This window comes from Phascolarctos cinereus, unplaced genomic scaffold (genome assembly GCF_003287225.1).
Source record: "Phascolarctos cinereus isolate Bilbo 61053 unplaced genomic scaffold, phaCin_HiC Scaffold_3;HRSCAF=262, whole genome shotgun sequence".
NCBI classification, from domain to species: domain Eukaryota; kingdom Metazoa; phylum Chordata; class Mammalia; order Diprotodontia; family Phascolarctidae; genus Phascolarctos; species Phascolarctos cinereus.
Window position 1 is genome coordinate 22,991,484 of NW_027555736.1, and position 12,147 is coordinate 23,003,630.

Below are 12,147 nucleotides of genomic sequence, written 5' to 3' on the forward strand. Positions count from 1 at the left end.
CTGCATCAAGAAATTAAAAGTAGATCTCGACTGAAGTCAGGTTGAGTGGAAATGGCTCCCTTTCCAAAAAGGTTTTCCTTACCCCTGTCTTATTTTCATGAAGACCCAAGATGGATGCACTACCTCACATGGAAATTGAATAAAAAATGGCATAATAAATTATAAATACAAGTCCATTTTATTCTTGTCTCCATAGGTCACATTAAATAGGAACATTGAATTTCTTTTAAGCTATGAAGTTAATTTTACTGGAGAAATTCATAAAATGATCATTGTTTTTAGAACCCTATTTGTAAAGGTATGGCTTCCTTTCATTTTCCCCCCTTTTATGGCTGTGTACAATTTGCTCCTTGAGGGCCAAGAAAGAGTTTCACAAATGTATGGTTGCCTTCAAGGTGAAAATGACTTAAAACAACAGTTGTATAGATCAATGGCCCATCAGATTAAATGCCAAGGGGAACTTCTAAAGAGACTCTTGAGGGATGGACCAAGAGACCTCATTGGTAAACAGAAGTCTTCATTGGTCAGGGTATGGGAGGCTTGGGCTCTACTATAAGACTGGAAAGTCTTAATGGAACTGAAGTGGAATAGATTGAAGTGTGGAACCATCAGTATCTTAAGTATTTCTATAAAAGAAATACGGAGAATAAGAGCTTGAGCTATGAAACCTTAGTTATGACAATTCCACTAACTCCAATTTGAGTGGTGGTAATGGATTTTGATGTAATTTGATGTAATGGAAGGAGCACCACTTAGGATGAGATGACTTGGAAACAATTACCACCTCTGAATGTAGATGTAAGACCTTGGACAAGTCACTTTACTCCTCTAAGCTCTCATTACCACAATAGAAAATGGGAACAATAGTAATTCCTAACTCAAAAGCTTGGTGGAAGTCTCAAAGGACATCCTGTGTGCTATTGTAGGCCAGACCTAGCACAGCTGGTCTAGTTGCTGGACTGAAATGGAAGGAGACACTTATAGTCCCTTAGGAGTTAAAAAAAAGGTTTACTTAACCAGAGAATGGAAAGGGTACTCCTTGCAGACGTAGCATTTGGATCAGGTAGACATGGTGCTCTTGATTTTCATACAAAAATGTGCTGGGTAAATTGATAAATGGTCAAAGGATATGAACAGACAGTTCTCAGATGAAGAAATTAAAGCCATCTATAGTCATATGAAAAAATGCTCTAAATCGTTATTGATTAGAGAAATGCAAATCAAAACAACTCTGAGGTACCACATCACACCTATCAGATTGGCCAGCATGACAAAACAGGAAAATGATAAATGTTGGAGAAGATGTGGGAAAATTGGAACACTAATACATTGTTGGTGGAGTTGTGAAATGATCCAACCATTTTGGAGAACAATTTGGAACTATACCCAAAGGGCTGCAAAAATGTGCATACCCTTTGATCCAGCAATAGCACTTCTAGGGCTATATTCCAAAGAGATCAAACAAATGGGAAAAGGACCCACATGTACAAAAATATTCATAGCAGCTCTTTTTGTGGTGGCAAAGAATCGGAAATTGAGAGGGGTGCCCATCCATTGGGGAATGACTGAGCAAGTTGTGGTATATGAATGTAATGGAATATTATCATGCTATAAGAAATGATGAACAGGCTGACTTCAGAAAAACCTGGGAAGACTTATATGGTCTGATGCTGAGTGAAGTGAGCAGAACCAAGAGGACTTTGTACAAAATAACAGCCACGTTATGCAATGACTAATATTGTTAAACTGAACCCTTCTCAGCATTACAAGGATCTAAGACATCTCCAGAGGCCTCGGGATGGAAAATGCTGTCCACATCCAAAGAAAGAACTATGGAAGTTGAATCGCTATCACTTATTTTTACCTTCTGTTGAGTTTTGTTTCATCTTTCTGATGGTTCCTCCTATTGGTTTTAATTTTTATTTACAACTTCACTAATGTGAAAATATGTTTAATGGGTATTTAAATGTAAAACCTATATCAGATTGTGTGCCATCTTGGGGAGGGTGGGGGGGAGGAAGGGGGAGAAAATTTTCAACTCAAAAGCATATGGAAGTGATTGTTGATAAATCAAAATAAATTAATTTAAAAAATGGAAAAAAATGTGTTGGGTAAGCAAAGCAGGCTGTGGTGATTCAATTTCAACCAAGTGTGAATGTCACTGACTCCACTCCACGTGAGGGGTAGCCAGGTAGCCATGTCAACAGCAATATGCTTGACCTTTGGCCCACTGGGCCAATCAATGGTCAAGGACAGCTTCCTTGACTTTTAAGGAAAGAACTAACTTAGCTTACATTAGGGGAGAGGGGTCCTGGTAGATATTGTTCCTAACAAATATATAAAACTTTCCACAAATGGTAGTTATAATAGTGATGATGACAATAATAAATATTTATTTAATGCTTTGTAATTTTCAAAACATCATCTCATTCAATTTTTGTGACAATCCTATAAGGAAGATATGACAGGTATGATTATTCCCATTTTACAGATGAAGAATTTTAGGCTCAGAGAGAAGTGGCTTATTCAGCAGATTTGAATGAATTGGATTTAGATGAATGAATAAAAATATTAATTAATGCTTGTTCAGTCATGTGTGATTCTTCATGATCCCATTTGGGTTTTCTTGGCAAACATACTGGAGTGGTTTGCTGTTTCCTTCTCCAGCTCATTTTACAGATGAGGAAACTAAGGCAAACAAGGTTAAGTGATTCAGCCAGGGTCACACCACTAATAAGCATCTGAAGCCACATTGGAATATAGGAAGATAACTCTTCTTGACTTCAGACCCAGTGCTTTATCTCCTGGACCACCTAGCTGCCCAATTAAGCACTTACTCTGTGCCAAGCATTATGCTAAGTACTGAAGATAGAAACTGGCAAGTCATCACCAATCTGTGCCTCAGTTTCCTCATCTGTCCAATTAGAGGGTTGAATTCAATGTCCTCTAAGGTCTCTGGAAACTCTGAATTTACAATCTTATGTTCCACTGAACTGAGGAACATATATAAACAAAACAAGGGAGTATATGTGAAAGGTCTTTATAAACTAGCATTTTATGCAAGCCTACAAGATTATGGCCTTAATTAAAATCTCCTTCTTTGTGATTCCCTAAAGGTAAAAAGAAACATTATCACAAGATAATCACATTAAGTATTCTAGGGAAAGGTAGGAAAGAAACCAGCACAAAAAAAAAACAACAAAGAAACAAACAAAAAATAAAACAAGAGGCTCTCAGAGAGATAGAAAAGGACTTTGAAGAGATGGGGTCTGTATGACAGTCTACTAGAGGCAGTTAATGAGGCTAGAGGAAGCTAGGAACTGTATTTCTTAAAAGGGAACAGATGTCATTCGAGTGGCTATTTTTAACCAGCCTGATGATAAGCAACCTAGACTAGAAAGAGTTTTCAAATAACACTGGTCAGCAATTTGAGTCCTGATGGTATTTTTGGAGTGACTTTTAAAAATGAAAATGAGCCATAGGTCTTAAAGAGAAGCAGCTGGGGACACAGAGCTGAATATGGTGCCAGTAGGGTGTCTTGGGACTGAAGCACCTGATTCACGTGCATACTAGGTTATTTTCTGCCTGTGTGACCTTGGGGAAGTCATTTCCCCTCTGCTGGCCTAAGTTTGCTCATTGGAAAATGAAAGTGGAGGAAGTGTGGACTGGGTTACTGATCCACCTCCAATTCCTATGAAAGAGACAACTATTCAAAGTATTTTTAATCTCTACAACCAGAGCCTCAGAAAAGAAGTCTTCCCCCACCTCCTGAAGTAGCGTATTCTACTTGTGAATGTTCTGTTCATAGGAAAGATTTTTCCTGACACCAATCCTAAATATTCCTCTTTTCAGCTTCACCCAATTGATGCTCTTTCTGTCCTCAGGGACCAGTTTGTGTCCTCAGAATTTAGCACAGTGCTTGGCACAGAAGAAGTCCTTAATAAATGCCTTTTAGCTATTCATCCAAATCCAAGTATTCATTCATTCAAATCCAGTCCTTCTTCAAAGACATGTCCTTCCAAGTACTTGAAGGCAGGTATCATTTCCCCCTGAAATATTCTCTTCTGCAGGCAAAACATCCCTCACTCCTTCCATTAGTTCTCATGTGACATGAACTAGAGTCCCTTCACCATCATGGTTTCCCTACTCTGAAAGTCTCAGGGTCATAGGTATTGTTCTTAAACTATGAACTTAACATAAGACTTGGGACAGAGAACATGGATTATCACCTCTGTATTCCTGGAGGCTCTACCTTTCTTAATGCAAATAGCATTAGCTTATATGGCAGCTACACCATGCCTTCTCCAATGACCAACAGGCTGGTGTATTACTCATAGAAATGAAACATCATTCCAGCTATAAATGGAAACAGATGACAGGGCAGAAGGAAAGGGCAGCTAAATGGAGGAACAGCTCCTTGTTGTCTTTGGAGTTGGGAGAGCTGGTTTTTTGTTTGTTTGTTTGTTTATTTGGTTGGTTCTTTTTTTTTAGGCAATTGGGGTTAAGTGACTTGCCCAGGGTCACACAGCTAGTAAGTGTCAAGTGTGTGGTCTGAGGCTAGATTTGAACTCAGGTCTTTTTGACTTCAGGGCCAGTGCTCTATCCACTATGCCACCTAGCTGCTCCTGAGAGCTGGTTTTAAGGTGCTCCCCAAAGCAATAAGAAACCTCATTTCCTGAAGTCCTTGGTGATCATGTCTTGTAGTCTTCATAATGAACACCATGAAGAAAATTTTGGTTTATGTACCAATGCAGAGGGAAAAGGAAGACAGTAATTCAATGAAGAACTAGATAAGACTCTCCAAGCCATGCTAACACATACCTAGATACCCAGTGACTTCAGCGTGAAGGTGGGCATAGGAAGAACAGTGAAAGATGTTTTGGAAATACGGCTCAGGTTGAAGAATTAAAAGTCGGTGAATGCTGGCAGATGACTCAGAAGAATCATGCCTTTGTCATGAATACTTTATTCAGGAAGAGAGGGCATTCCTTCTACCGATTACCTCAAATTTATCCCGACTTTATCTTGTTTGTACATAATTGTTAGCATATTGCCTCTTCCATTGGACTGTGGGAGACTTGAAAGCAGGAATTGTTTTTGGTTTGGTCGTTTTTGCCCTTCTTTGAGTCCCCTGCCCTTAGCATGGTGCCTGGCACACAGAAGGTACTTAATAAATGTTTTTGACTTGATTGGAAGAAAATCTGAAAGTGTCAGGTATTGAGAGCACTTAATTATCTCCTTTTAAAAAATGAGATTGACTACATCTTAACGTAACACAATGACTAAGAAAGGGAAATGGAGTGGAGAAGCAGAAAGAATGAAGGATTTGGAATATGAAGCTCGGGCTTTTAATTCTGCTTTCGTCACTTATTATCTTGATGCGGATACTAGAAGTCACTAGGTGGCATCATAGTGCACAGTGTGCCTGATGCAGAGTCAGGGAGCCCTGAGTTTAAATCCAGCCTCAGACACCTGCTAGCTCTGTGACCCTGGATAAGTCACTTAGTTCTCTACTTCAGTTTCCTCATCTGTAAAATAGAGAAATGAATGGCACCTCCCTCCCAGGGTTGTTGTGAGAATCAAAAGATAATTGTAACATACTGAGTGTTCAATAAACATTTGTTCCCTTTCCTTTCCCATTGGGCAGCATGGCTCTGGAGTCAGAGGATTTGGGTTCAAATCCATCCTCTGACATTATCTATGTGACCTTGGGCATGTCACTTAACATCTATGGCCCCAGTTTCCTCCTCTGCAAAATAAGGGAATTATCTGAAATGGTTTCTAAGGTCCCTTCCAGTTCTAGACTAAGCTCCTATGATTTCTCCAAGCCTCAGTTTGCTCATCTATAAAATCACAGGGTAAGGGAGGCAGGAGTAGTATTGGACTTGACTATCTCTTTCCATCATCTGGGTTCAGTTTGTAACCTCAGCCCTCAATCTTATGGATTTCCATCCTGCTGATTTCTGTAACCATTGCACCTGGGCACATGGCTATCATAGCCTCTGGTGCTGAAAGACACCTTAGAACTGAGAAAAGAGGCCTGCCCTTGGAGTCAGGAGGACCTGTGTTCCAGTCCTACCTCTGACACGTATTAGTTGTGTTCACCCTGGGCCTCAGTTTCCTTCTCTTTAAATGGGGGGGTTGGACTAGGTCCCATGTAACTTTGGATCTATTGAGCCTATGACTGGGAATTACAGATGAATTACACTGATGATGCGCACTAAAGATTTCCCTACGCTGGTGTTCCCTACACTCAGAAATTCCCGATACTGATGAAGTCACAGCTTCTGAACAATAACAAAGTTTTGATGGTAATGGAAGAAGACAAGAAATGAAGAAAGAGGTTGCTTTTTCTCCTTTTTGTGCTTCCAAAGAATGTAGCCTGTGGATTGTGCATGGAGAGACTCATTCTAATGGACCCTGCTATGGGGCAGCTCCCACCCTAGCCTCCCCACCCCCAACCCCACTGGTTGCCCCAGTCTTGCTCTCTCGTTAGAAGAAACAAGAGACAAGATTGAACTTCACTCCCATTTTGCACCAATGCTTCAGCTCAGTCTAAGCAGAGTTTTCCTGCAAGCTCACAGAAGCATGACTTCTTGGAGAACATGATCCATGGAAAGGCGACGCACCCGAGCTCCATGTCAGAAAGGTGGAGATGACATGACAAAGTGGAGAGCAAAGAGAGAGCAGAAATGGACCTCGTGCTAGAATCTTCCATAGCAACTGCCAAGTTCCTTTTTTATTGATAATGGGTAAAAATTCTCCTAAGACACTACCTAGTAAGGAAACTTGCTGGTACATGGCTCCAGGCTACCCCTGAGGAGGCCTTTATTTATGCATTCTTTGCTTTTACTAGTGGTAAAGTAAGAGCAACAATAATAATAATAAAAATAATAATCGCTTGCATTTCAACACTTTTATCCAATTACAGAAAGCATTTCTCTTTGAGCAATAGTCTCCCAATCATTTCACGTAGAAGAGAATAGGATGGGAACTGAGTCTAGGACTTTTTCTATCTCAAGTCCCAAGAAAGAGAAAAGGCAATGAAAATGATTATAATAACAGTGATGATGATGATGATACTACTACTGCTGCTACTGCTCTTCATTACCGACAAGAGGGGTTTGCAGCAATAGCTCCTTGCTGTTCCTTTTGCTCCCTTGTGAATTTTGTTTCATCCACGGAAGAACAGAAGGGCTCTCTGCTATCTTACTGTGCTAATAGCATGGAGTAATAGGTAGAGCACGGTACTGGAAGCCAAGATGACCTGAGCTCAAATGCTTCACATAATTACTTGGGTGAGTCACTACCTCCTCTGTGCCTCAGTTTCCTTATCTGTAAAATTAGGATCTAGGAGCTTATTAATAGGTCTTTTCTTTGTAAAATGAGTGTATTGGGATTAATGACTTCTAAGATCCTTTCCAGCTCCTATCAATGATCTTTTAACATCATGTCACCTCCCTGTGCCTCAGCCTTCTCTCCTTTAAAACAAGGAGGTTGGACCCAATGACCTCCAAGATCCCTTCCAGCCTTAGATGCCTGATTGTGCAATCCGAATAGAGTGGAACCAGTAAGCTGAACAGAATGTGGTCTGCCCAAGGTAGGGTTAGCTCAGTTCACAAGTATTAGGTAGATTTTTTTGGGGGGGGTTATTATTAATTCACAAAATACCTTGAGCCATACAGGACTTCAGCTTTGGAGGAGACTGGAAATAGGGAAATCAGGTTACACAGATCAGTATGAAATTAGATTCGTGAAAACCAGTGATGCAGCGGCAATGACTCAATAAGTGAGTCTTTGAGCCTTTGTGAAAGACCAGCCTAGAAAATGGGAAGCGGGAAAAAAAATGAGAAGGAAAGGAGAATACAATTTTCCAAACATCCAAGGACTTATGAGAGCAGCCAGTCCTGGGGCTTGGCAAAAAGGAGTGTGAATTGCTAGAGCATTTGTAAAGTCTGTGTGCTCCTTGCATGCACTCATGAGGAAAGCAAGCTATGGATGCTAGATGCAAGCCAAACAAAGAAGGCCCCACTGTTAATACTTCTTCTGCAATCCCAAGCCTTTAACAGAGCATCCATCTTGTAAGGTTGAGAGTCTAGACAGACTTCAGAGACTTCCAGCTTCCAGTTCTGTAGAGGATGACACTGAGAGTCAGGCTAAGCTTTAAAAATGCATTCATTCATTTCAAAGTCTTATTAGTGACTTTTATTTTTACATCGCAGTTATTTCCCACTGTGCCCCCTGCTCCAGAAAGCCCTCGCTTGTAACAAGGAAAATAAGTTAAGCGAAAAGATGGAGGCAGCATGCTTAACAGCATTTTGTGCGTAAACAGATCTGGGGTTTCTCAGCAGACTGTAAATTCCCTATGAGTCAGCAGTGTGATGCGGCAGCCAGAAACAGCCCCCAAAGTGAAAATTGTCTTGGGCTGCAATAAGAGAGACAGAATTTTCAGGAAGGAAGTGAGAGGCCCACTGTACTCTGCCCTAGTCAGACCACAATTGGAGTACTATATCCAGACCTGGGCAACACAGTTGGAGAAGGCCATTAATTAGTATGCTGGAGAGCAGAGGAAGGCTGCCAAGATGGTGAAGGGTTAAGAGCTCATGCTTGCGCTTGTGTGGTGATTTAAGGTTACAAGGTGCCTTACATGCATTATCTCATTTGATCCTCACAACCATCTGGGAAGCAGGTGCTATTATCATCTTAATTTTGCAGATGAGGAAACTGAGGCAGGAAGAGGTTAAGTGAGTGCCCAGGGTCATACAGTTAAAAAGTTTTTCTGGATTTCAATTCCAGTTTCTAGAATCCAAGTCCAGAACGTCAATGCTGGCACCTAGCTGGACCTGGGAGGGCTTAGTCAAAAGAAAGCTCAGGGAGATGTTACAACAGTCTTCAGGTATTTGGCACCATTTCTGTTTGTCCTCAAAGGGCTGAATCGGAAGTGATAAAGAAGCAAATGTGAGATTGATATCAGGAAAAAAAGTAAACCTTCCTAACAAATAGGAAGAGTGGAATGGGATTCCTGGAGAGGCTTCCCTTCATTGGAGATTGTCCAGTGAAGTCTGGACAACCGCTCACTGGGTACATTAGAGTAGGTGGGGATTCCTATCAAGTCCATCTTAGACTAGAATTCAGGGGCAAGGAACCTTCAGCTTCGAGGTCCCATGTGGCCCTCTAGGTCCTCGAGTGCTGCCCTTTGACTGAATCCAAACTTCACAGATTAGTTTGGATTCAGTCAGAAGGCCACATGTGGCCTTGAGGCCACAGGTTCCCTATTCCTGGACTAGATGGTTGCTTCCAACTCAAATTCTGTGAAAATTTACTAGCTCAGGGATTGTATGTGACAGCAAACACAGCATTCAGCACCCTTCATCTCCCTCCTCTACCAAGAGGAACAGTGTATATTATCATGTCTTCTGGCATTAAGATTTCTCATTGCATTTGCTCTGAGCTTTGTTGCTTTTTCATTTTTGTTTTTGTTATTGTAGTGGGGTTCTCCTTTTTATTCTCCATTCATTTTTGTGAGCTAAGTTGAAGTGCCTAAGACTCTATAGTTAGGAAGCAGAAAGGATGGGACTGGGCTGGGCCCTCAAACCAGAGATGCATGGGTCTTTCCACTGTGCTCCATTGACAGCTCTTTAACACATTGAAAATGTATTTTTTTCTTCTTGCAGCCATTTCTTCAAGAACAGCTGTGATCCTCGTCCTAAGTGGTTTTGACACATAGACACCAGCTTTTGTGTATGTCTATCCATTCATTTCCTGCAACGTGATTTATAAACATTGTGAACTCAGTTCCAGACCTGTTGGTTAGGAGCTAGAACATGTTTAGATTCTAGTAGGACCAGTGTGGTTGTGGGAATGATCACATCCTTTGGCCTAATCCCAACTTCCAGAACTGTTCCGTGGATGTCATGGCTCAAAGGACCCAGGACTTTCTGGGGGCAGAGCTGGCAGTCAGTGCATCAGTATCATCTTTCAAAGATCTGATCTTAAGAACCATCTCTGCTGCTTTGTTGCTGTTGAATCATTTCAATCGTGTCCGAGTCTTCATGACCCACTTTGGGGTTTTCTTGGCAAAGATACTGCAGTGGCTTGTCATTTCCTCCTCCAGCTCGTTATACTGATGAGGATCTGAGATAAACAGGGTTAAGTGACTTGTCCGAGACTACGCAAGCTAGTAAGTATCTGAGACCCAGATTTGAACTCATAAAGATGAGTCTTCCTGAATCCAAGCCCAGTACTCTATCCACTGCGTCACCTAGCTGCTCCTTTCTGCTGCTTAAAAGAGACCTAATCACTTCACTTCTTGGAGAATCAGTTTCCTCCTTTGTGAAACAAGATAGATAAATCATTTCTTAAGGGCTTACTATGTGACAGAAATTGTGGGAAATGAAGGTATTGGGTTAGATCACCTCAGAAGACCCTTCCAAATCCAAGGGTCTATGAGTAATTCTACCAGTGGCTTAGATATTGTATCACCCTTCCCTGATGGTTCTCATGCTATTTTTGAAGTGATGCTCTTGACAGCCTGCATGAAAGGACTCATTCTCCCTTCTCTCCCTAAAAAACAAATCTAGGCATATATGACACAAAGGAGTCAATGTGGAACAGTAGAAAGAACATTGGATTTTAAGTCATAAGACCTGGGTGTTGAGGCTTTGCGATGTATTTGCCATGTGACTTTGGGCTAGTCACATAGTCTCTCAATTTTCTTTTCTATAAGCTGAAGGGGTGGGATTATATGGCCACTCATGTTGCTCCCAGATCTATGTTCCTTTGGTATTACAAACATCTTTAGACCTCAATTTCTCCCTCTGTAAGATGAGAGAGTTCTAAATATGATCTAGAATACCCTTTCCCAGTCTTGGGATCCATGATCCTAAAATGATTCCAGTTTCTGAGAATCCTCTCCCTTCTCAATGTGGGGGGGGGAAGGGGAGGGTTGAGGGGCTCTTGTTGACTTCCACTCAACTGCGCACAACAGGAGAAATATTTGGTTGGAATGCAGTGCTACAGAAAGTGGGGAAATGCCTGTCTACTTTCTGCTTATGTACATACTCCAAGTACCTGCACCAGGCATTTCAGCACAATGCCTCTGAGGAAAGGTGTAGCTCTCCTAGTGAGCTCTGCCTAATCCCAATGCAATTTAAGTGTTCCCTCAAGGTCAAAGGCCAACCAAAAGAAAACTCATACCAGGTTACTCCTAATTTATTTTTAAGGCATTTGGACCCAAATTAAAGGATCTTGAAAGCCTTTGTAAAAATGAAGTCCTACTAAGCTCAACTGTGGCCTACAATGGAAAGAGCACTGCTTCTGGAGTCAGAGAACCTGGGTTCAAATTCTGCCTGTAATGCTTTGGGGAAGGGAAGAAAAGGGAATAAACTTTGGTTGTGTGCCTACTATGTGCCGGGCACCAGGCTTTACAAATATTATCTCGTTTGATCAATGAAAGCTAAGTCTGTCTCCTTCTTGTGCCGAGATATTCTCATCTGTACAATGATGGGTTTGCCCTAGATGACCACTGAGGTCCTCTCTGGCTTGGGATTTCATGACTTCTCTACAGGGAGAATACAGACTAAAACTCAGACTAAAAGGGGTCTTAGAAATCATCCCATCAAACCCCCTCATTTTACAGATGAGGGAGCTCATGCCTAGAGAGGTTGTGACTTACCTAGGGTCACACAACTAGTAAGCATCTGAGGAAGAATTTGAACTCAGGCCCACGAACTATGCCATGCTGCTTCTCTGATGCCTAGCTTGGACTTTCAGGTCTGCTGCTTATGTTCTGTATGACTCTGGGCAAGTCATTCATCTTCTGGGCCTTTGTTTCTTCATCTGTAAAAGGAGATTAGACCAGTGCAGGGCCAGGGTCTCTTCCAGCTCTAAATCTGCTTTGTTATGATGCTCAACAGTCCTGACCAATTAAACTAGAAGGCAAGCAGGATGGGGGAAGGAGGGCGCAACGTGGATTTGAGATTCATCTAATTTACAGGGAAAGTCAGCACAAAAACCTTGCTCCCATGCAGTTTCCAAATAGCTGATTAACCCAGCACATCTTTCATAGAAGAAAGGTCATGAGATAGATCTGTGATGGAAGTACTTTAACATGAGTGCTTTTACTGCTTATTTCTCCTTCTCTCCTCC